This window comes from Bactrocera neohumeralis, unplaced genomic scaffold, assembly GCF_024586455.1.
Source record: "Bactrocera neohumeralis isolate Rockhampton unplaced genomic scaffold, APGP_CSIRO_Bneo_wtdbg2-racon-allhic-juicebox.fasta_v2 ctg1436, whole genome shotgun sequence".
Lineage (NCBI taxonomy): Eukaryota > Metazoa > Arthropoda > Insecta > Diptera > Tephritidae > Bactrocera > Bactrocera neohumeralis.
Genome location: NW_026089723.1, coordinates 854 through 26627, shown reverse-complemented (window position 1 = coordinate 26627; position 25774 = coordinate 854). Strand labels below are relative to the sequence as shown.

General features: G+C 40.1%; 1 long non-coding RNA gene across 1 annotated transcript; it reads left to right on the top strand.

The window, feature by feature from the left end:
* The first annotated feature begins 18239 nt into the window (after nt 1-18239).
* Nucleotides 18240-25094, top strand: LOC126766501 (uncharacterized). Its single transcript, XR_007668897.1, has 2 exons — nt 18240-18340; nt 24956-25094. It is a non-coding gene; the product is annotated as an uncharacterized LOC126766501 (long non-coding RNA).
* The last annotated feature ends 680 nt before the right edge of the window (nt 25095-25774 follow it).

The window sequence follows — 25774 nt, the reverse complement described above, 5'->3', positions numbered from 1 at the left end:
CGACCTCATACCTCAAATTATTCTAGAAGGGGTTGAGAAAATTCCAAACACCCTTTTAGCTCAAAGTACTATATTCGGTTGGATACTAAGTGGACTAGCGACACCGCAACCACAAGCCACCTACTACCTGCAAAAGCAAAAGTAGCACCTCTAAAAACGATAAGTCTACCACGACTTGAACTCTGTGGCGCTCTGCTACTAGCAAAGCTGGTTTCCATAGTGCAGACCCACATGAACATGACCAAATGCAAATTATTTCTATGGTCCGATTCCGAAATCGTTCTAGCCTGGTTAGAAAAGCCACCACACTCGTGGAAAACATATATTTCTAATCGAACCTCTCAAATACTTGACCTAGTAGGAGCAGCCACATGGCGACACGTAGCCAGTGCCGACAATCCTGCTGATCTAGGTACAAAAGGGTGCAAACCCCTGGATCTTGCCACCACCACGATCTGGTGGAATGGCCCCCGATGGTTAACCGAATCCACAGATTCTTGGCCACAATCGACAATGCGCAACATAATCGCCCCAGAAAGTCGAAAAATCGACACCTATCATACAATCGTGGATGATAATGAAATCCTTGAACGATTTCCATCGTTCCTCCGAGCATATATGCTCAAATTCATAGAGCAACTTAAACTTAAAGTTAAAGGAGTAACTCACACCCATTGCGATACATTGACGTACCAGGACTTACAAAAGGCAAAGGTCGTGCTTATCGCCGCAACCCAAACGCGCTACTTCAGTCGCGACATATCGTTACTAAGGGAATCGAAGCCAATTGACAAAAAGAGCTCACTCTTAGTACTTGTTGCGTCAAGCGACATATCTACAAATTTAAAAATAATAAATGAATTGTAAAATATTGAATTATAAAAATTATAAACTATTGAATTGTTAAAAATTAAATTAAGAAAATCTATTATAAAATACTTACTTTGATAAGGCATTCGTAATACCAATTACTACTTATCTTAATACTTACCATAATCTGTTACAATATTGAACGAAAAGTTGAAGACGATTATACTTACCCCTTATTAATACATATTTATGTTACCACTAGTTTAAGCCGTTAGTTTTAAGATTTAGGCTTAGCAATTAGATTAAGAAATAAAGAACTGGCATTTTATTCGAACCGTTGAATCAACACGCACGCCTTTTCGTTACCGGAACAATTTATAAGTATTTTTCGCGACAGGTAATTGGGGTGATTTAAAATTGCGCATCCCTAACTATTTATCGTGTTTCAAAAACGCTTGAAACTTTTCATGGCGCCCGAGCAGGGACTAAGTGCGTGATTAAAAATTAAAAAAAAAAAATTGTTTTACAACTATCGGGTGATTTTTTAAGAGCTTGATAACTTTTTTTAAAAAAAAAACGCATAAAATTTGCAAAATCTCATCGGTTCTTTATTTGAAACGTTAGATTGGTTCATGACATTTACTTTTTGAAGATAATTTCATTTAAATGTTGACCGCGGCTGCGTCTTAGGTGGTCCATTCGGAAAGTCCAATTTTGGGCAACTTTTTCGAGCATTTCGGCCGGAATAGCCCGAATTTCTTCGGAAATGTTGTCTTCCAAAGCTGGAATAGTTGCTGGCTTATTTCTGTAGACTTTAGACTTGACGTAGCCCCACAAAAATAGTCTAAAGGCGTTAAATCGCATGATCTTGGTGGCCAACTTACGGGTCCATTTCTTGAGATGAATTGTTCTCCGAAGTTTTCCCTCAAAATGGCCATAGAATCGCGAGCTGTGTGGCATGTAGCGCCATCTTGTTGAAACCACATGTCAACCAAGTTCAGTTCTTCCATTTTTGGCAACAAAAAGTTTGTTAGCATCGAACGATAGCGATCGCCATTCACCGTAACGTTGCGTCCAACAGCATCTTTGAAAAAATACGGTCCAATGATTCCACCAGCGTACAAACCACATCAAACAGTGCATTTTTCGGGATGCATGGGCAGTTCTTGAACGGCTTCTGGTTGCTCTTCACCCCAAATGCGGCAATTTTGCTTATTTACGTAGCCATTCAACCAGAAATGAGCCTCATCGCTGAACAAAATTTGTCGATAAAAAAGCGGATTTTCTGCCAACTTTTCTAGGGCCCATTCACTGAAAATTCGACGTTGTGGCAGATCGTTCGGCTTCAGTTCTTGCACGAGCTGTATTTTATACGGTTTTACACCAAGATCTTTGCGTAAAATCTTCCATGTGGTCGAATAACACAAACCCAATTGCTGCGAACGGCGACGAATCGACATTTCACGGTCTTCAGCCACACTCTCAGAAACAGACGCAATATTCTCTTCTGTACGCACTGTACGCATTCGTGTGGTTGGTTTAATGTCCAATAAAGTAAACTGAGTGCGAAACTTGGTCACAATCGCATTAATTGTTTGCTCACTTGGTCGATTATGTAGACCATAAATCGGACGTAAAGCGCGAAACACATTTCGAACCGAACACTGATTTTGGTAATAAAATTCAATGATTTGCAAGCGTTGCTCGTTAGTAAGTCTATTCATGATGAAATGTCAAAGCATACTGAGCATCTTTCTCTTTGACACCATGTCTGAAATCCCACGTGATCTGTCAAATACTAATGCATGAAAATCCTAACCTCAAAAAAATCACCCGATAGAATACAATTAATAGTGATTTAAAAATTCTATAATATTAATAACCAATTACCTGTTCCGGCTTTCGGTTTTCGGCTAGACAGTGAAATTGGTGAAAAAATATATAAAATAAATATAACCCTAAAAAACCTTAAACCCTTAAAATAAAAAAGAAAAAAGCCGAAAAAGCAAGGCATATACATATACAAAAAAAAGGTGATACTTACGTACATACATACATATACTAAAGAATAAAATTCCTATATACAGTGAGTGAAGTGATACATATATGCAGCAGCAAATCGTGGAAAACTAAACAGAAGAAATTATAAAATTATCTACAATAAATAAAAAATACATACAAATTAAAATACATAACTACAATACATACGTGATACAGAGTGTGTGCTAAAAACAAAGAAAAAAGTTCTACTTACCTGTGCTACCAAATTTCTAAAAAGAATAAAAGAAGTAAAAGGGACAACCAAAACATACATAAGTGTAAGGAAACTGGAAACGCGGTAGGTACAGTGATTTACAAAAAAATTCCACCAAAGCGTTTCAAACAGTTTCGCTTGAAAGTTCCGTGAAAACAAAAATAATAATAATTATTTAAGTGCCGGTCTAACGCTAATTTAAAAAAAAAACCTCAAAACTGTGAAGTGCCGTTAAAAACTCCCGTTACAAACCTACCGTTTCTTGTGCCGTAAAAGTAAAGTAGCACTATTATATACTTACCGCTTCCAGTGCCGCTACAGAAACCAGTAAGGCATACCGCTAAGTGTCCAGCTTTACATCTTACAACATCAAATCGCTGCTGCCATCGTCGCTTCTACCATCAACACCGCTGCCGTCGTGGGAATGAGCTGCCGCTGCATTCTCTGCAAACGGGACGTAAGCGCCGGCAAACACCCGACACACCAGGTAACGAGTGCGATTTACTGAAAGCAGTGCAAACAAAAAAAGAAAGCAAACATCAGAACAAGTGCACTTTCAGTTTTTGGCTCTCCCTTTTCACTTTATATTATATTGAATTGTTATATTGTATTGTATCTAGTGTATATATGTACATACATATATACATATATTAATACATACGTACATATACGTACGAATTCAAAGTGAATAAGGGATTTTGGGATTTTGCGGTAGCCCTTTATTTTGAAATAAAGGTGAAAAAATTAATAATTGCAAATTTAAATTATCTCGTTTTTCGCAATTTTTTTCGATCCGCGTTTGCAATTATCGGTCGTTTTTTCGCAATTTTTGTCGATTTTCGTTCGGACATTTTCCGACTAAATTACTTCTTGTGCTATTGCTCATTTTGCGCATTTATTGGTTTGGCTTTCGTATACTTGGGAATCGATATTATCTTTTTTTTCGTTTTCGTAACCGATTCCAAATATATTTGTTGCCAGCCTTTATTGCTATTGGTTTGGCTTTCGTATATTTGGGAATGGACATTTATTTTTTCGTTTTCATTATCGATTCTTGATATATCTGTTGCCAACCGTTATAGTCCTTTTTCGGAAATTTAATTTAAATAAGCAAAAATGAGCAAGCCAAAGCCAACTGTCGCCAACCTCTCTCCAAGTAAGGAGTTGATCGACTTAAAATCGTTAAAGCGTCAAAGGACGGTGGCGAAAAATAGTATTTTGCGAATAAAGACGGGCCTTTTAGAAAAAACGATGTCGTTAGATCCAATTGAATTGGAATGTCGGCTGGACATATTAAATTCACATAGTGAAAAGCTAATGAAATGCCAATCTAACATTGAAGAGATTGATGAAGACGACATGGCCCGAGGGGAGTTAGAGGACATAATTGTTGAAACGAAATCAATAATTAAAAATATTTTAGCCAAAAATAGAACGTCAATTGCCGAAACATCTTTTGTAGCTTCTCAAAGCTCAAGGCTCCCTAAAATGAATTTGCCGAAATTCAAGGGAGAATATTCTGAATTCAAAAATTTTTTGAGTTTGTTCGAGAGCTTGGTTCATAATGATCCAAACATCCCAGACATAGAAAAATTTAACCATTTGGTAAATTGCGTTTCAGATGTCGGATGAAAATTACCCGAAAGCGTTGGCAAGTCTCAAAAAGTTTATGATAATAAATGTTTGATATTCTTCAATACAATATCTAAACTTTTTGAGCTGCCAACCATCCCAAAGCCATCCGCTCCTTCATTGCGATCCATGATTGACGAAGTGTCAGCGGTGTATGACTCATTGCTATCGCTGGGCGATGAGAAACATATAACAAACGCTATTATTATACACATAGTGATGACAAAGGTCGACTCAGCTACCAGATCCAAATGGGAGGAACAGCTGGATTATGACAAGCTGCCACTGTGGAAAGAATGTGAAGCCACCCTAAATCGAAGATTCCAGCAGCTATCAGCGGAAGGAGCATCAAATTCAAGGACGAAGCCCATACCAACAAGCAGTGCGAGTCATGGGAAACAACAACATATGGACAGGACCAAATCGGCGCTAGTGGCAGCAAATACGAGGCAGTCTCTTTGTCAGCAGTGCAAATCTAAGGACCACTATTTGACTGCCTGCCCCACTTTCAAGGCGCTTCCGGTGCAGCAGAGGTTCGAGTTCGTGAAATCGGTGCCCTTATGCATAAATTGTTTGCGTAAGGGACACACTGTCTCTAAGTGCAGAGCGGATAGATGTCGTGTGTGCAATCGATCGCATCACACATTATTGCACCAGTATCCGGTTTCCTTCCCCGCTGCACCTCATCCGCAACCATCAACCACTCATGCCATGCATACAGCCAGTATGCCGGATCGGGTCATGTTGGCAACAGCAGTGATTCAGATGAGGACCAGTTGTGGAGAGTACCTACCTGCGAGAGCGTTGCTGGACTCAGGCTCCCAGGTCAACTTCATGACGGAGGACTTGGCACAGAAGTTGCGGATTCGACGACAACAGAAAACATTAAACGTAATAGGGATCGGCAATTCCAATACAAAAGTGGGGGCAAAATTAAGCGCGTTTGTTAAGTCGCGGGTAAACAATTACGAATTTTCGGCGGAATTCTGGATAATGCGAAGTATTTCGGCAAATCATCCAGACCATAATATCAATATTAATGGCTGGAAAATTCCGCACAATATTGAATTGGCGGATCCAGAATTCCACAAATGTAAAAAAGTTGACATCTTATTGGGTGCAGAAATATTTTTCGATCTTCTAGCTGTCGGCCAAATTAAAAATGGTCCTAATCAACCAACATTACAGAAAACCCTTTTAGGGTGGGTTGTATCTGGCAAATACGTCAGCAATCTAAGTTCTCCTCCCAAATTACATAGCACATTATGCCAAACTGAAGAAGACTTAACGTCAATAGATTCAGTAGTCCAAAAATTTTGGGCTCTAGAAGAATTACCTTCAGAATCAAATGGCATCAAATTCACACCAGAGCAACAAGAGTGTGAAAATTTTTTCGTAAATACAACTCAAGTATTGCCTTCAGGACGGCTTCAAGTCAGAATGCCCTTTAAAGCTGACCGTAAGTTACTCGGTCACTCATATGAAACCGCAGTTCGGCGGTTTCAGGCCCTGGAGAGAAGGACATTAAAAGATCCAGAACTTCGTAAAATGTATCTGGACTTTATGAATGAATATAGAGCATTGGGTCACATGAGCCCAACGAACAATAAGATCCCGAGTGAGCCACACTACTTCATTCCGCATCAATGCGTTTTAAGGCCCGAGAGCACAACAACCAAATTACGTGTTGTATTTGATGCCTCGAGTCGATCTTCAACTCAAATAGCGTTGAATGAACTTTTGATGGTAGGTCCAACCATCCAAGAAGAGTTATACTCAACTCTTCTTCGTTTTCGCTTACATAAGTATGCACTAACAGCGGACATTACTAAAATGTACCGTCAAATAATTATGCATGAAGAAGACAGAAATTGTCAGCTTATTGTGTGGAGAGAGCATCCTTCTGAGCAAATTCAAATTTTTCGTCTTAACACCGTAACATACGGCACTGCGCCTGCTCCATTTCTCGCAACACGGTGTTTGCAAATGCTCAGTGATGCCAATACAATGAAATATCCACTCGGTTCATTGGCCATCAAAAGAGACTTTTATGTTGATGATTTATTAACAGGGTCCGAAAATTTTGAGTCTCTAGATCTTTTGAGAAGTGAGGTAATTCAAATATTAAACTCGGCCGGATTCACCTTAACGAAATGGTTTTCGAACCACCCTAATTTTTTCGACAGTGATTGCACTGAAAAGTCATTAAGCTTCAATGACAAAAGTTCCACTAAAACGTTAGGAATCCATTGGTTGCCGAAAGAGGATTTGTTTCGATTTGTTTTAGATGACAATTTTAATGATCTGCGAGCCACTAAACGAAACATATTGTCAGTTTCTGCTCGCCTTTTTGATCCTCTTGGATTACTAGCCCCACTAGTTACCAAAGCAAAAATCTTATTGCAAGAGCTTTGGATCCAAAAACTAGATTGGGATGAGTCGATTCCATTGCGCCTTGACACTAGCTGGCAGAACTTTAAAGCCAACCTAATGCAGCTCTCATCGATAAGCATTCCTCGTTACGTAAACGTTGAGTCGAGTGCCATCTGCCAAATACATGGCTTCTCCGACGCCTCAATAAGGGCGTACGGATGCTGCATATACATACGAAGCCAATCTGCTAGTGGTATTAAATGCATGCTGCTTACTGCAAAGTCTAGAGTGGCTCCGCTGAAGACCAAATCTCTTCCGCGTCTTGAGCTCTCGGCAGCACATCTTCTTTCGAAATTATGGTCAAGAGTAGCGCCTATGTTGAGTCGACATTTCGAAAATATTACATTTTGGACAGACTCTGAAATCGTTTTACATTGGATTAAAACACATCCATCTTCACTACAAACCTTCGTCGCAAACAGAGTGTCCGAAATTCAAGAGTTGACTGACAAAGTACATTGGCGACATGTGCCAACGAAACAAAATCCTGCGGATCAAGTGTCTCGGGGTTGTAACGTGGACGAATTGAATAATTCGATATGGTTTGGCGGTCCACAGTTCCTCCTAGAAGACCCTGCATTATGGCCAATTAATAACCACTTCCAGCTCTCACCAGAAGACGAAGCATTAGAGAAGAAGAAAAATACATTTACATTAATTTCGACTGCTGAGAAAAATTCAATATTGGACCTTATTGAAAAATTTTCTTCTCATAAAAAATTGCTTCGTGTGGTCGCATACATATTACGATGGATAAGACGACCACCAAAATCCTCCATGGGACAGATCTGACTTCAGAAGAGCTAAACTTGAGTTTTCTAAAAATTGCACAGGTGGTCCAACATTCAGAATTTTCGGATGTTATTCAAAAATTGCATAAAGGTACCACCCTACCCGCAAACTTGCAAAAACTCAACCCGTTTTTGCATGAGTACTCGGATAAGTCGCTGTCGTTCAAATTAATCCGAGTAGGAGGTCGCTTATTAAATGCACCTCTCCCATACGATGCCAAATTTCCGCTTTTATTAAATAAAAGTTCGCACTTCGTTATAACGTATTTACGGTTCCTGCATATTCGAAATCACCACGCTGGGGCTAAAGCGTTGGTTGCGCTTCTTCGAGAACGCATATGGCTAATTAATGCCCGAGAAGCTTGCAGTAGAACCGTAAGAAACTGTATACATTGTTTTCATTACAAGCCGAAGTTGCAAAACCAAATAATGGGAAATTTGCCAGTCGAAAGACTTCGAGCACTACGGCCCTTTCTTATATGTGGCGTAGATTTTTGTGGTCCGATATACACAACTCTAAAAATACGCGGTCGACCACCCGTAAAAACATATATTGCAGTTTTCGTTTGCTTCACTTCAAAAGCAGTACATTTAGAATTAGTTTCGGACCTATCTTCTAATTCATTTATTCTCGCCCTAAAAAGGTTCATTGGACGCCGAGGAATGCCGACGAAGATATTCAGCGACAACGCCACCAATTTCGTCGGCGCCGACCGCAAGCTGCGCGAATTGAAGGAGGCGTTTCTAGCAATGGGTCCAGACCTGAAGAGATTCGCAGCAGACGAAGGGTGCAGCTTCATCTTTATACCACCGCGGGCGCCGCACTTCGGCGGGTTATGGGAAGCCGCGGTGAAGTCCGCCAAGCATCACGTCGTTCGCGTAATCGGCAACGCGCTACTGACCGCAGAGGAACTGTCAACTCTACTGGCAGAAGTGGAGGCCATCCTCAATTCTCGGCCCCTAACACCGCTGAGCCAGGACCCCAACGACGGCGAGGCACTAACCCCAGCGCATCTGCTGATAGGGTGCTCCCTGCGAGCATTACCTCCAGAGCAAGTGCCAGTGGACCCAGTTCGTTGTTGCGAGAGATGGCAACTTGTTTGCTGTCTCAAGCAACAGTTCTGGCGACAGTGGTCCAAAGTCTACCTGACGGGACTTCAGGAACGCAACAAGTGGCTGCACCCCACTCGCAATCTGCAGCTCAACGACCTCGTCCTCGTCCACGAGGACAACGTGCCGCCACAGCAGTGGGTACTCGGACGCGTCGTCGCCACCGTCGAAGGGCAAGACGGCAAGGTGCGAGTCGCAGACGTGGCGACTAAGGCGGGCACAATTAAGCGTCCCATCCACAAGCTGGCCTTACTTCCAATGGAGGTTGAAAAAAATTGATCCTGACATATCTACAAATTTATACCTAAAACAAAAATAATAAATGAATTCTAAAATATTGAATTATTAAAAATTAAATTAAGAAAATCTATTATATAAAATACTTATCTTAATAATGCATTCATAATACCAATCTATTACTTACCTTAATACTTACCATAATCTGTTACAATATTTAACGAAAGTTTTTAATACATATTTATATTACCACTAGTTTAAGCCGTTAGTTTTAAGATCTAGGCTTAGCAATTAGATTAAGAAATAAAGAACTGGCATTGTATTCGAACCGTTGAAAACACGCACGCTTTTTCGTTACCGGAACAATTTATAAGTATTTTTTCGCGACAGGTAATATTTAAAATTGCGCATTGTATTAAAACCCATTTTTAGAACTTGGTCGGCCCGCTAAATCGAACGGACGTGTCTTTTTCATTATCGGAATATTTTGCAATCGTGACAGGCAATTGCTGGCTTTTCAATCCATTCGATCTCCATTCCATGAAAGGCTATATTTTTTCGCATCAAAAAACGGCAGTACACCTTGAGCTGTGTACTAATCTGACGACGGAGGCTTTTCTCGCGGCATTTGCTCCAAAATCATGAGCGATAATGGCAAAACATTCATAGGAGCCCAACGAGCCACAGAAAAACAGTTTGTGAATTTCTTAAAACAAGTGTACCCTGATATCGTACAAAAGTACGCCCCTCAAAGTATCAATTGGCATTTTACCCCCTAGCGCCCCTCAGCCGTAAAAGCTTCAAATCTCATTTCAAGAAGCTAGCCGGCGGCTATAAATTTAATTATGAAGAATTCTCGACCTTTTTAGCTTAAATTGAAGCCGTTTTCAACTCACGGCCGCTCACAGCACTATCGCAAGATCCCTCCGACTTCACAGCCCCAACTCCAGGGCATTTCCTAAAAGGAGCACCCATTCTGGCCACAACTGAGCCAGGCGTGGAGTCGCTATCCTTATCAAATATATGGGAAAGAATTAAAAATCTCCATCATAATTTCAGTAGCCGATGGAAAGAAGACTATATAAAGGACCTCCACAAGAGGTACCGATGGAAAAATACAGAGAATGCGCCAAAAGTTGGAGATTGTGTCCTGATTCACGACGATTGCCTGCCACCTACCGAATGGCGGCTGGGCTGCATAGAGAAGCTTTATCCAGGCTCCGACGGTCATATTCACGTAGTCGATCTCCGTACGCAATCCGGGAAACTAAGAAGACCGCTCGTCAAACTATGCTTCTTACCGATCGCCGATAACCGCGAAACAAAAACCGATAAACCGCTAAAACAAACCGAATATTAAAGCAAAATACAATAAAAATTTATATAAATACACATATACATAAATATATTTAAAATAACACACAAAAGTAGTCGATTAATCTAACGACCCACTCATGCCGCATAACGTGGCAGCCATGCTCATATGTCCTATATGCAACCAAATTCTAATTGAAATAACACTCTTTCAAACAGATCAATATGGATGCAGACATGCCAGCAGCCCCGACACCAACCCCTCGTTCGGCTGTCAATGTGCCACGCCAAGCGGCTGCCCCAGTTTCAGCGCCCCGAACAAACACACCAGCGGCGCCTCGGAGTGGACCGGTAGCATTGCCGTCAACACACGCGCTAGTCGCAGACCCACAACGCCGTAGATGTCCTTTATGTCGTCGACCCCACCGGCTGCCACAATGCGTGATCTTTAAGGGATTGCCACCTCAGCAACGCCAGCTGGTCGTCCAGGCGCACGGCCATTGCTTCAATTGCCTGACGCCTATCCACCAAACCCACGAGTGTACCTCGGGCAACCTGTGCCAGATTTGTATGCGGCCGCATCACACCATGTTGCACCGTACAACTCGGAACGACACCAGCCAACCTCCAGCCGGCCGCAACCGCGGCGCAGTACGACGACCGCCATTAAGCCGGGATGCACGGTCCCGTCGAACAATAAGGCCATCATCATCCCGTGCCCGGCGGCCACATAATGGGGCGTCAACACTACGCCAGCAACAACGATCGCGTCCGCGCCGCACCTCAGGCCTCAGCAGCGTCGCAGCCACTCTCCAGCAACTTCAGAGGATTCTAGGCTGAAATATTCGCCTAGGAGGGCCGAGATGGCTAAATGAGCCTTAGTCGCCTGCCCCACACCACGCCTACACACATCGCTAACACGCTACACTCACCACATTCACTTCCACATCACCACACCACAGTCTACATCAATACAACCCACAGGTGAGAGCAACTCACACCCACACAAGCACATACACACCACACTCGAACCCCTTTGAACCCTTTCTTCGATTTCTGAGCCGAGTGAATAAAACAGTGGCGGGCCAGAATTTAAGCGTGTGAACCCTTTATATTCTAATTTTTATAAACTATAATCCGAGGGATTAAAATATTTGCGCGTCAGCACAAGGCTGGTGCAAGATATTCTATATAAATCCGATGTACATATAGTTTTAAGTAGTGGACAAACCTTTGTCGTGACTAAGCTCTTTTGAAATAAACTTTAACGCAAAGAAGAATATAAGCCCGAGCGTTTCTACTCCCAAACAAGGTGAACGTTGCAAAATTTAATGGTAAGTGCAAGGGTGCAATAACTAAAATACATTAAAGAGGAAAATCTAGCATAAAAATTTTATTTGTGGTATAGACCTTATGTCCTTAATGTATTTATTTAAAAAGTGGAAGTGGATGAAAATGTATATTTTAATAATATATGAAATAAATATATTAATAATTTGAATTGGGATGAAAAGATTTTATATTTATTATTAGAAATTTATAAAATGGTATCGAGATATAAAATATGTTTCTTTAAAATAGCGAAAAAAAAAAAGAATTATAAAAAAAAAATTTATACAACCTCAACTCATATGGGACTACCCCCTGAATTTAAGCATATTAATGAGGGGAGGAAAAGAAACTAACAAGGATTTTCTTAGTAGCGGCGAGCGAAAAAAAAATAGTTCAGCACTAAGTCACTTTGTCTATATGGCAAATGTGAGATGCAGTGTATGGAATATCTTAATATCGGGGCATGGGCCTCTGAATTCATTTTTGCATCAGAGGCACCTTTCGGATACGTCGGGGTGTTTTTGTGGGGCGGGTAATGAAAACTGGTCGCACTTAATTGCGGAGTGCCCGATGTACTCGGACATTAGGGATCTGGGTGGTATGGGGATTAGCTGGACTGATGGACGATTAGATGCTAGTGGTGTGATCTCCACTAGTCGGAATACCGAACAGTTAGGGTCGTATGCGCGTGAATTATTTAAACGGCGAAGGCGGTTAGCTGGAATTAGGGTTTAGTTTTTTTTGTTTGATTGGTGCGTGCATGTGATGTATGTATGGGGTCCAACCCTTGGCCACCAGTCCAGAGCCGTATGGAAGCTCAACTGGTAGTAGTTTCGGCTACGAGGTCTGACCGGAGACTTAATTCTGGTACCACGGGGAGCAGGAGCCCTTGGAGGTAACTCCAACCTGCTCATGCGGACTGGCCCCTCGGGGAGTATCGTGGTGGTTGTGGTTAAAACCCAAATCGCGGGAAGAACAGACTTTGTCAGTTGAATGTGGAGTTGCATTGCAACCGGGTGCCGGACCCAAAGCACGGCAGAGGTTTAAGATGGGCCTCGAACCCTACCAAGGTGGTTAGTGTGTCCATTCCACACTGCCAATTGGTACTGAAAATGCTTAGCATTCTCAGGGCGCTGATCAACGCATTGATTTGGTCCGCACTGCTTTTGAGCGCCGTGGAGTAAGGCTGTCATCAGGTGCCCACGTAAAACCTACCAGACGTTGTCCCTTTCTCGTCATTCGTTAGTTGACTGTCGACGCGGATAGACGTGCGTGCGCATCGTTGCGATATTTCAGAGTGTTTTTTTTTCGGCGATTTTTCGATTTCCTTTTGTGCGGTCATTTGTTTATGCCAGCTACTGGCACCGTTATTGCCTGGCGCGTGTGAGCGCGGTTCGGTGGAATTGTTGGTACGATCGCGAGTAGTGAGGGTCGGTGACCGCGAGTGTTTTGTGCGGGTACATATTTTTTGCGCAATTTTGTGCAATTTTTGTGTACCAACTCGTCGTGAGTAGTGGTAAGTAATTTAATTATTACTACTGTTCATACGGACAACGTGGTCATCCACGTTGTTGTTATTGGCGGAAGCTTCGCTCGGTTCCAGTGTAGCTCCGTGTTGTTGGCACTCTTGCTGGCTGGACTGCCTGCCAGTAGCTCTGTGCTGAGCATCTGGCGGTTAGTTGGTTCGGTGTCAGAAGAGTCTGGACAGGATTGCCCAAAGGGTGCAGGTGTCTGTCCTGCGTTGAATATTGCGACTCTTGTAAAGACCAACGGTCGTAACAGCGTTACCGTTTAGCCCACGATGCGATTCGGTACATCGCCACATTGGTCGACTCCGGACCGTTACGGGGACTTTGTCTGGCCGGCGGCCAACTGAGTGGCCTTAATCCGACCACTGGTAGGGGTTGTGGGCTGTGCCACCGCGAGCACGCCATAATCGACCGCTTGGGTGGTCGCTGTTATTGAGCGGGCCCTTGCGTGGGTTGCACTTTTCAGCGCGTTCAGACGCACGCACCTGGAGAGCAGCTGCTCCAGAGTCTTTCTGTCCGTGAGCCTTCTACGCTAGTGGTACGCCAGCGGATCAGTCCGACTGAAGGGTAAGTCGGGAAGCGAGATGCCTCGAGGACGGAAAAGGAGGATGAGTACCCTCGCTGGAAGCGGAGAATCCGCCGATGATTCCACATCGGGCGGCGAGGGGGATGTGATGGGAGCGGCCGTAGTAAGGTCTCCACTGCGGAGCAAGCCGCGTTTGGGGTCGCCGCGTCATGAGGGCGGAAGTGAGGGAAGGAGCGGGAGTTGTGGCGGAAGTGCCAATGTGGCCTCCGCTGAGAAGACGGTTACGCCTTCTGGTCGCCCGCGAAGGGGCTGATGGAGCTTGCCTCAAAGTATGAGGCGCTTTGATGACGGTTATTACCGAGAATGCCCATCTTCGCGGTCAGGTAGATGCCCTTAGGGGGAGCTGTGGGAGACCCTCCTCTTCAGCGCCGAGGAGGTCAATGCCGGCTCCGTCGGCACCGATGCCTGCGCCTCCAGCACCTGTGCTGGAAGCAATCACACCGGTGACGCCGAAGCATGTGGATACCTGGTCGGTCGTGGTAAGGAGTAAGGGGCCTGCAACTTCCTCTAAGGAAGTAATAAAGAAGGTGGTCAAAGAGGTGGGCCCCTCGCTTGGGGTGAGGGTCCATGAAGTTAGACCAATTAAGGGTGGCGGGGTGTTTATTCGCACTCCCTCTATTTTAGAGAGGGAGAGAGTTGTGAATAACAAAAAATTCGAGGAGATGGGGTTGGACGTCTCTGTCAACCGAAAGTTGGGTCGTCGGGTGGTGGTCCAGGGGTACATACAGAGATCTCCCATGTGGAATTCATGGAGGATCTACTCCGGCTGAACCTCCAGGTTTTCAGTCCGGCGTCCCAGAGGACTGACGTAAGGATGGTCAGTCTCCCCTGGAAGGTGACCGCTGACGGTAGCACCAACGTTGTCCTGGAGGGTACGGACAAGTTGATGTCCGCCCTCTTGGAGAAAGGTCGGTGCTACATAAAGTGGTTCTACTTCCGGGTGCGACCGGATAGCCCCGTCGCTGGCTGCTTCCGTTGCATGGGATTTGATCATCGGGTGGCTGAGTGTAGGGCCAAAGCAGATGTCGGTCGGAGGTGCGGTCAAGAAGGCCACAAAGCTTCCAGTTGCGTTAATGCACCCCATTGTCGCAACTGTGAGTTTAAGGGTAGACCAGGTGGGCATCTGATGATGTCAGCTGTCTGCCCTATATATTGTGGCATTATTGAGCGCGCCCTCGCCAGACACTGATGGGGGGGTTTATCCAGCTCAACTGTCAGGGCTCTTTTGCCGTAATGTGCGAGTTGGGGGGTTGCATGGTTGAGGGTGGGTGCAGTATTGCTCTACTCCAGGAGCCCTACGCCACCAATGGTGTGGTTCGGGGTCTTCCTGGGGGTTTTAAGGTCTTCACTGACCTTAGAGCTAACGCTGCAATAGTTGTGAATAATCCACGCTACGATTGCGTAGTTGTGGATTCTTCAAAACTGGGTATATGTGTTGCTGTAGACGGGGAGTTCGGTAGGATGATTTTCGCTAGTATTTATTGTAAATACAGCGAGCCCCTAGAGCCCTACCTGGGCTACATGGATAAGCTGCTACTACTTGCGAGTAGCAGTCCATTTATACTGGGGCTGGATGCGAATGCCTCGTCCTCGATGTGGTTTAGTAAGGTATCCCGGCATTCGTGTGGATACCAAAGCCACAGTCGAGGCGAGGCATTAAGCGAATGCTTGGTGGCTAAAAGCCTCCACATTTTGAATGAGCCGAGCGAATGGTATACGTTCGATGGGCCTGGGGGCGTGAGCGACATTGACGTGACGCTTATGAATGAGGCAGCAAATAGGGCTTTCAGCGTTAGATGGGAGGTTAAGGGTGGGTGGGGATTGAGTGATCATAACTTGCTTCAAATTATGGTTACCCCTCGATCCCCTCCCTCACCTTATGAGAGTCCATTGCGGCGATGGCGTACCGCTGGTACTGACTGGAACCGATATGGACTCTCGCTTAGGGAAGCGGTGTCCGGTATACCGCTTAGTGAATTTGAGGAGTTGGGGGTTGACGAGCAGATTGCTCGTCTCTATGAGGTTGTTTGGGGGGTTAATGATAGGATATTTAAGAGGTATGACTGTTCCAAAGTCAGTAAAATTAAATGGTGAACGCGTGAGCTAACCTTGAAGAGGAGGACTGTCAGGCGATTGAGGCGAAAGTTTCAACGCACCCGACGGTCCAATTCTGATAGGCTGTCCCAGCTTAGGTATGAATTTAGTTGTGCGGACAGGGAATATCAAGAGATGTTGGTGAAAAGCAAGGAAGAGGAGTGGAGGAGTTTTTTAGGGAAAATAGGAACGACCCCTGGGGTCAGGTCTATAGGATCTACCGGGGTCGTAGGAGGGAGGATGTCACCTCTTTTCGCGTCGGTGACGCCCTGTTATCGTCGTGGAGAGAGTGTGCGGGGGTTCTGTTCGGTGCGTTATTTCCTAGGTCGGAGGTGCAGGTACCTCGAGCGATCCTCGATCTTATCGGGGCATCAGTCTCCTTCCAGTACTTGGAAAAAGCTGGAAAGGGTCATGGTGGGACTGCTTCAGGAGCAAACGAGTGATATTTGGTCAAATAGACAATACGGCTTCAGAAGGACCCAGCGTAAGGTCAGGAGCGATCCAGATCTTATCGGGGCATCAGTCTCCTTCCAGTACTTGGAAAAGTGCTGCAAAGGTGGAACGGCTTCAGGAGCTGTTAGGGGTATGAATAGGCAGTTTCAGGAAAGGACAAATAGAGGATGTTCTCGGTTCAGAATGTTGTTGAGAATGTCAACAAATATGTCCTTGGCATATTTGTTGACTTCAAGGGGGCGTTCGATTACCTAAGCTGGGATCGAGTGGTGCAACGGCTGGAGGAGCTTGGCTGTCCGGAAATTACTCTTTGGCGGAGTTAGTTTTCGGACAAAAAGGCCTCTCTTGTCGGCATGAATGGGAGTGTGGAGATTGGAGTGGTTCGTGGCTGCCCGCAGGGTTCCATTTGTGGTCCATATATTTGGAACCTTATGATGGACACTCTGCTTGGGCAGCTCGAGCCACTCTGTAAGTGTTGTGCGTATGCGGACGACCTTCTTCTTATGGTTGAAGGTCGCTCGAGGTCTGAATTAGAGCGGGCGGGAGGAGATCTCTTAGAGATTGTTAATTCTTGGGGTTTAGGTGTGGGGGTGGACATATCGAGGGAAAAAACGGTGACAATGCTGCTTAAGGGCAGATTGTCACCGGTTCGTCCACCGATTGTCCATGTGAATGGGGTCAGCATCAGGTAGATGACGCAAGCCAAATATCTGGGACTGACCATCAGTGAAAGGATGTGTTTTACTCCACACTTGGCGAATGTTAAGGAGCGACTGCAGGCAACTGTAGGCAAAATACGATGGATTTTGAGGAGCGATTGGGGTCTCGGACGTCGCGCTGTCCGCACCATATATCGTGGCTTATTTGTGGCCTGTGCCACTTATGGAGCCCCTGTATGGTGGGAGACAGCCACCACTGTCTGGTGGTTTCAAAAACTCCTCTCAATCCAGCGTTGCATGATGCTTGCTTGTTTGCCTGTATGTCGCACCGTCTCAACGGATGCGATGCAGGTCTTGTTAGGTGCACCCCCTCTTGACCTGATTGTCATACAGCGTGCTGTTGCATTCAGGTCAAGAAGGGGCTTGAGTGTGTCATTGCTGCGGAATGACTGGATTTTCGACGATGATGTGGTGAGGGAGGGATATCTAGGGAGCAAGAGGGTCCTAGATGATAGGGTTAGGTGTAGGTGGCAAGAACGTTGGGACAATAGTCCTAACGGCCGAGAGCATACGAGTACATTCGGGACGTGGGGTTCGTTGAGAATAACCCAGATTTCAGATTCTGTCTAAGTCTGGGTTTCCTGCTTACAGGGCATGGGCCTCTGAATGCATTTTTGCATCAGAGGCACCTTTCAGATACGTCGGGGTGTTTTTGTAGGGCGGGGGTTGAAAATTGGTCGCCCTTAATTGCGGAGTGCCCGATGTACTCGGACATTAGGGATCTGGATGGTATGGGGATTAGCTGGACTGATGGACGATTAGATGTTAGTGGTGTGATCTCCACTAATCGGAATACCGAACAATTAGGGTCGTATGCGCGAGTTGCGTCGTCAAACGACTCCACCACTGTCAAACTCGTCGACACACAAAAAAAAGACAAGTATTTTTTAAATATTTTTATTTCTCTGAAATATGTACATATGTACATATATAAGAAATGCCGGGTCGTTGATGCTGAGGAATGTCAAGTCAGCACAACGGCTTCAGGTAAATTTAGCAAGTAAGATTTTTATAAAGAATATGTGAAGTCAGCACAACGGCTTCAGGTAAATTTAGGAAATAAGATTTTTGTAAAGAATAAAATGATGATTAATAAACTGGACGGCAAGCCGCTCAGTACGGTAAACCGGAGTTTTATTATATCGTAATTGGCGCAGTCGAACGGAACGGTTCCATATTCTCTCTCAGCTTCGCTCAGCTAGCAAAGAAAAGCTAAATAAAAGCTAAATAAATTATTATTAAACAAAAGTACTGTTATTAAAAGAAAAGTGGCAAAGATACAGCTAATTAGATAAATCCCAAAGCAGAACAAAATAATACATTTGAGTTGGAAAACTATAGCAAAAGCAAAAACATAATTCAAAAAGTGAAAGAATTTGTGAAAGTGCAAAACAAAAATTATTTTGAGAAAAAATAAAGAAAACTGTTGAAAACCCTAAAAGTGAGCTCTAAAATATTCCATTGGATTACTGCATTTGGATTACCTTTAATACAAAAACAACTACATCAACAGCGGCAACAGCGGAGACAGCAGAAGCAGCTTTAACAAAACAAAAAACAACAATATCAACAGCAGCAACAGAGAAGACAGCAGCAGCAGCTTTAGCAAAACAAAAAAAAAAAACAACAACAACAGCAGCACCAACAGCAAGGTAAAATAATATCCAACTAATAATTTAGTAATTTAAGTAGTAGTTTTATTTGAAGCCATTACTTTCTTTGTAAAAAAAAAAAAAATAAAAAATAAAAAAAAAAAATAATAAAAATAATAAAAATAAAAAATATGGCAGAGCAAATAGAAATGCTAACTCGATGCTTGGCATCGTTAACACAGATAGCTTCACAAAATGCAGCAATAAATCAACTTACAATTAGGCAAAGAGTCGAAAAAGACTTAAGATATGTATCTCCCTTTGAAGGAATTGTAAAAAAATTGCCATCCTTCATTGAAGCAGTTGACAGGGTACGAAGGGACTATGTAGGACAGGAAGAAATAGTATTCAGGGTTATTTATGATTTGAAAATTGATGGATCAGCAAAAAATTTTTTGCAAATAAACCCACCTGAAAATTGGGAAAGTTGTAAAACTAAATTAAGGCAACATTATAGACCCACAAAAAATCAAATGTTGATCACAAAAGAAATTTCGATTCTTAAAGTAAATAGTATAGCGGAATTAAGTAAAAGATTAAACGAAATCGTGGATGATATAACAGAATATAGTGCACTAAGCGAAAATGGTGACACTATGAGAGAAATTTTTTCGGGAATGCTAATTCAGCGAATAAAGCAATTAACATCAGGGACATTTGCATATACAGTGCAATCGGTCACATCATTAACGGAAATGGCGAATGAAATTTATAAATTTATTGGGTTGGATGAAGGAAATCTAAATCCTTATCTAAAAAAGGGGAAACAATTTTCAAGCTAATACCAAAAATAATGGTGTTAACAACAAAAATTTCTATTCAGGACAATATCGTTCACAAAATCAAAATTTTTCTGAACAACAGTATCGTCCACAATCCGGACAACGTCAAATAAACCTTCATGGACAGCAATCCAATCAAACAAGACAGCCTCGATGGCAAAATCGTACAAATTATTCAGAACAGGTTCGAACAAATCAAAATCATTATAATTACTCACAACAGCAAAGAAATTCAACAAATCAAAATCATTATAATTACAACAGCAAAGAAATCAAAATCAATAATTACAGCAAAGAAATTCAGTAAATAGTAGACAACAAGTACAAAATAGGGGACCAGAACCCATGGACGTAGACACAATGAGTAGGAGAGGTGATTCACAAGAATCAAACACGAACGAGGAGTTTTTTACAAATTAGCCTCGGAATCATCAAACAAAATTATAATAATATTAACATTTTTTGAGAAAAAATTTTATGCTTTGGTCGACTCAGGTTCAACCATAAGTATAATGAAAAAATCTAGTTTCGAAAAATTTAAATTACCAGTGCTTGAAAGTGAAAGCACTTTGGTGAATACTTTAAACGGAATAATTAAAACGCCAAATGTTAAGGTAAAAAGCCCTTGTCCCAAAGAATTCAAATATCCAGAAAACGCCAGAATGAGATGGTTATTAATGGATTTTAATAAACCATATGATTTGTTAATAGGAAATGATTTCCTTTTTAAAAACGTCAAAACCATTGATATCGAAAAAATGACAATAATTTTGAAAAATGGTGTGAATCTTCCATTCTATATGAAAACTATGCAAGAGCAAGTTTATTCATTAGATATAAGTGAAGTAAAGAACATCAACCTTGATCATTTAAAATCAAATGAGAAAAGGAAATCGAAAAAATTATTAAAGAATTTCAATAAACTTATCTAATTAAAAAAAGTCACAGTAGATATAGCTCACCTATTCTAAAAATACAGAAAAAGATAGATAATTCAGGATACAAAAATTCAGGCTAGTGGTTGATTATAGGAGGTTAAACCAATTGACTGTAGACGATAAGTATCCTCTACCGAATATCGAAGGAATCTTAGATAAATTGGGAAAAGCACAGTACTTTAGCACCATAGATCTAGCAAAAGGTTACCATCAGATTTTAATGGCAGAAAGGGACATCCAGAAAACAGCTTTTGTCACTCCGGCAGGACTATATGAATACGTCCGAATGCCTTTCGGGTTGAAAAATGCCCCAGCTACTTTTCAGAGATTTATGAATGACATATTGAGGGAATATATAAATAAAATATGTGTCGTATATTTAGATGACATATTAATTTTTTCAACTTCATTAGAAAAGCACATAAACTCATTAAAAAAAAATTTTTTGAAACTACAAGAGAATAAATTAAAAATACAGGCAGATAAATGCAGTTTTCTTCAAAGAGAAACTACATTCCTAGGACACATTTTAACAAAAGAAGGCATCAAGCCTAATACTGATAAAATTATAGCAATTCAAAAGCTACCAATACCAAAAACTGAGAAACAGTTAAAAGGATTTTTAGGAGCAACAGGATATTATCGAAAATTCATAAAAGATTATTCTAAAATAGCTTACCCCATGATAAAATATTTGAAAAAGGGCAATAAAATAAACTCTAAAGATCCACAATATATTGAAAGCTTTGAAAATTTAAAAGCACTCATTTCATCTCACCCAACTCTCAAATTCCCAGAGTACGACAAAGAATTCAGTATCACAACTGATGCTAGTGACTATGCTATTGGAGCAGTGCTTTCACAGCAAGGCCAACCAGTATGCTATATTTCAAGAACTCTAAACAATCATGAGCAAAAATATTCAACGACAGACAAAGAATTTTTAGCGGTAACTTTCTCTATTACATATTTTCGACCATATATATATGGCAATAAATTTAAAATAATAACCGATCACTGTCCGATCAAATATCTTGTTAATAAATATAAAGGAAAATAATTTTCTCAACGCCATCAGAGATGGTTATTGAAATTGCAAGAATACAACTTTGAAATAGAATATTTAAATGGAAAAAATAATGTTGTAGCTGATTTCTTGAGTCGAATTGAAAACTCACCAAAAATAAAAGAAGGTAACGACAATGAATCAAGCTTAGAATTGTCAGAAACAATTCATTCAGCAGATGAAGAACTGTTTGAACACTTTCCAATTAAAGAAGAAATTGTTAATAAATATAAAATTCAAATTATATTAACATATAGACACAAACAGCAAATGCAAAGACTCCATGGAAGAAAAATAATTGAAATAAACCCAATGGATGAAAAAGAAGAGAACAAGGAAACATTAAAAAAATATATAAAAGGAAACGGAATTTTAGGAATATTTTCAGAAGTATCTGAAGCAGATTACCATAAAATACAAAAACTACTTATTGAAATGTTTGCTCAAGATAGAAGTTTAAAATTTATAAAATGCACAAAAAGAGCATCAGAAATAGAAGAAGAAGAAGAACTACATAAGCAAATATCACTATACCATACAAAAGAATCTATGCATAGTGGCATAAATGAAACCTATAATACATTAAAAGATAAAATATATTTTCCAAAATTCAAAGAAGAAATACAATTGATAATAAATAATTGCCAAAAATGCCAACAAATCAAATACGATAGGAAACCCATTAAACCTAAATTTCACCTAACTGAAACTCCAACCAATAAAAATGAGATACTTCATGTAGATATATTTCATTTCAATAAGCAATCATTTGTAACAGTAATTGACAAATTAACAAAATTCGCAGCAGCTTACAGAATAACAGACAGAAACTGGAGAGCTAAAAAGACAATAATTATGGAACATTTTGCGAAATTCGGTAAACCTAAAAAAATTATTATGGATAATGAGTTTAGAGCAGAACAATTAATACAATATTTAAATGCCGAAAATGTAGAAGTCCATCACACAAAACCAAATAGCCATACAGGAAATGCAGACATTGAGAGACTGCACTCAACCTTGTTGGAAAAACTAACAGGAATTGAGGACTCTAGTCTTTCAACAGAAATGAGGATACAAATTGTTATATGCAACTATAACGATAGGTACCACTCAACTATCAAATGTTCTCCAAGGGACGCCAAAGAAAACATTTATCCATCCATATTACAAGATAGAATAAATACAGTAAAACAGAAAACAATAGCCAAATTAAATCAAAACAGAGAAGAATATATAGAAAACAGACAAACAGGACCAATTAAAAACTACAAAAGAGTACGGCATAAGGATCAACCATATTTCAGAATATTTCCCTTACAAAACGTCCATCCGGCAAATATAAAAAGACCAATGAAATTAGCAAACATAGAAAATCCAAATGAGGATGATGACGATTCATTCAGTCTAAGGGCATTTAATGGAGATAATAACATTTAATTTTTTTTTCTACATATATATACATGATTTTTTTTACCCCAGTGGGTAAGGGGTCTTTCTAGAATATACCCATGGTAAGAGGTGCCTGTCGTAAGAGGCGACTAAAATCCAATTTAAGTTTTTTTAAATCAAAACCTAAAACGGTTATACATTTTTACTTTTACAGATGACGATAGTAATTATTTTTTTAACAATAATCATATAATTGGTGACAGCACTTTTGCAAATTACACCAATAATAGAAGATGCGGGGTATATAATTATACAAACAGCGGACATAGAAATAGTTAACGAAATAAGTACAGTTATACATACTATAAATCCGAACAAGATAGCAGACATAGTTGATCAGGTTAAAGAAAATATTGAAAAACTAAATATTGAAAATAAAGAAATTTTGTTTGATGAAATAAAAAATATAAAAGCAAAAATCACATCAATAACACCGAATATCAAAAAGAGAAATAAAAGAGGCTTGATAAATATAGGAGGAATAGCATATAAATGGATGTTTGGAGTCATGGATGATGATGACAGACAAGACATTTTGAACCATTTAAAAATTATTGAAGAAAATGGCCATAATGCCATTGTAAATTTAAATAAACAAATAGTAATTAATGAACATTTAAATAGATCACTAAACTTATTAAAAGGAACTATAGAATCAGATAGGAAACAAATAATAGAAACTTTAAATATAATAAACAAAGAGGAAAATAGAATTGAAAGTAAAATTTTGTATAATGATGAAATGAATAAACTAAAATTCATAGAAAGTAAAGTTCAAGAAATACAAAATAATATAGCGGCGGCTAAATACAATATGGTACATCCAAGTATGTTAACTAGGGAAGAAATTGAAAAATACGAGATTGATTTTTACAAACTAAAATTATCAAAAGTAGGAGTAGTAGTATACAGAAACGATACAATAATATTTGCAATTCAGATACCAAGAACATTTTTTCAAACTAAGATTCAATTAATAACCCCAATGCCAAATAGAAATAAATTACAAATTATTGAAAAAGAAAAATTCGTTTTAAAAATTGGCGAAAACTATTTTGATTATGTAGAAAATAAAGCATTTAAAAATCTAAAATTGAGTAAAAGCTGCATATTTTCAAATACTTGCGAATTTAAATATAATAACAAATTTAAATACATCAATACAAGAAATAAGCGATGACACAATATTAATAAGAAATGCAAAAAATGATGTAATAAAACAAAACTGCGATGACAGAAAAATTGTATTAAAAAATAACTATATAATCAAATTTGTAAATTGTAAAATGGAAATTTTAAAACAAGAATTTAAAAATAATAAAACAGAATATATTCATACAATTATATACCCTGCCGAAAAAATTAAACCAAAGTTACACACCAAAATTAACATTCAATGATATTGCAATAAAAAATATTGAAAACATAAAAGAAATTGCAGAATTAAAATACCATAAAAATGTATCATATGGTATTAATATATCATTGATAATCATTGTAATGGTAGTAGTAGCAATCCTAGTAATAATATTAAAGAAAAAAACAACAAAAATAAAAATTGTAAATACAAGAACTCAGGAGAGTTCAAACAGTAACGCTGGGGGAGTTGCGTCGTCAAACGACTCCACCACTGTCAAACTCGTCGACACACAAAAAAAAGACAAGTATTTTTTAAATATTTTTATTTCTCTGAAATATGTACATATGTACATATATAAGAAATGCCGGGTCGTTGATGCTGAGGAATGTCAAGTCAGCACAACGGCTTCAGGTAAATTTAGCAAGTAAGATTTTTATAAAGAATATGTGAAGTCAGCACAACGGCTTCAGGTAAATTTAGGAAATAAGATTTTTGTAAAGAATAAAATGATGATTAATAAACTGGACGGCAAGCCGCTCAGTACGGTAAACCGGAGTTTTATTATATCGTAATTGGCGCAGTCGGAACGGAACGGTTCCATATTCTCTCTCAGCTTCGCTCAGCTAGCAAAGAAAAGCTAAATAAAAGCTAAATAAATTATTATTAAACAAAAGTACTGTTATTAAAAGAAAAGTGGCAAAGATACAGCTAATTAGATAAATCCCAAAGCAGAACAAAATAATACATTTGAGTTGGAAAACTATAGCAAAAGCAAAAACATAATTCAAAAAGTGAAAGAATTTGTGAAAGTGCAAAACAAAAATTATTTTGAGAAAAAATAAAGAAAACTGTTGAAAACCCTAAAAGTGAGCTCTAAAATATTCCATTGGATTACTGCATTTGGATTACCTTTAATACAAAAACAACTACATCAACAGCGGCAACAGCGGAGACAGCAGAAGCAGCTTTAACAAAACAAAAAACAACAATATCAACAGCAGCAACAGAGAAGACAGCAGCAGCAGCTTTAGCAAAACAAAAAAAAAAAACAACAACAACAGCAGCACCAACAGCAAGGTAAAATAATATCCAACTAATAATTTAGTAATTTAAGTAGTAGTTTTATTTGAAGCCATTACTTTCTTTGTAAAAAAAAAAAAAGAAAAAAAAAAAAAAAAAAATAAAAAAAAATAATAAAAATAAAAAATATGGCAGAGCAAATAGAAATGC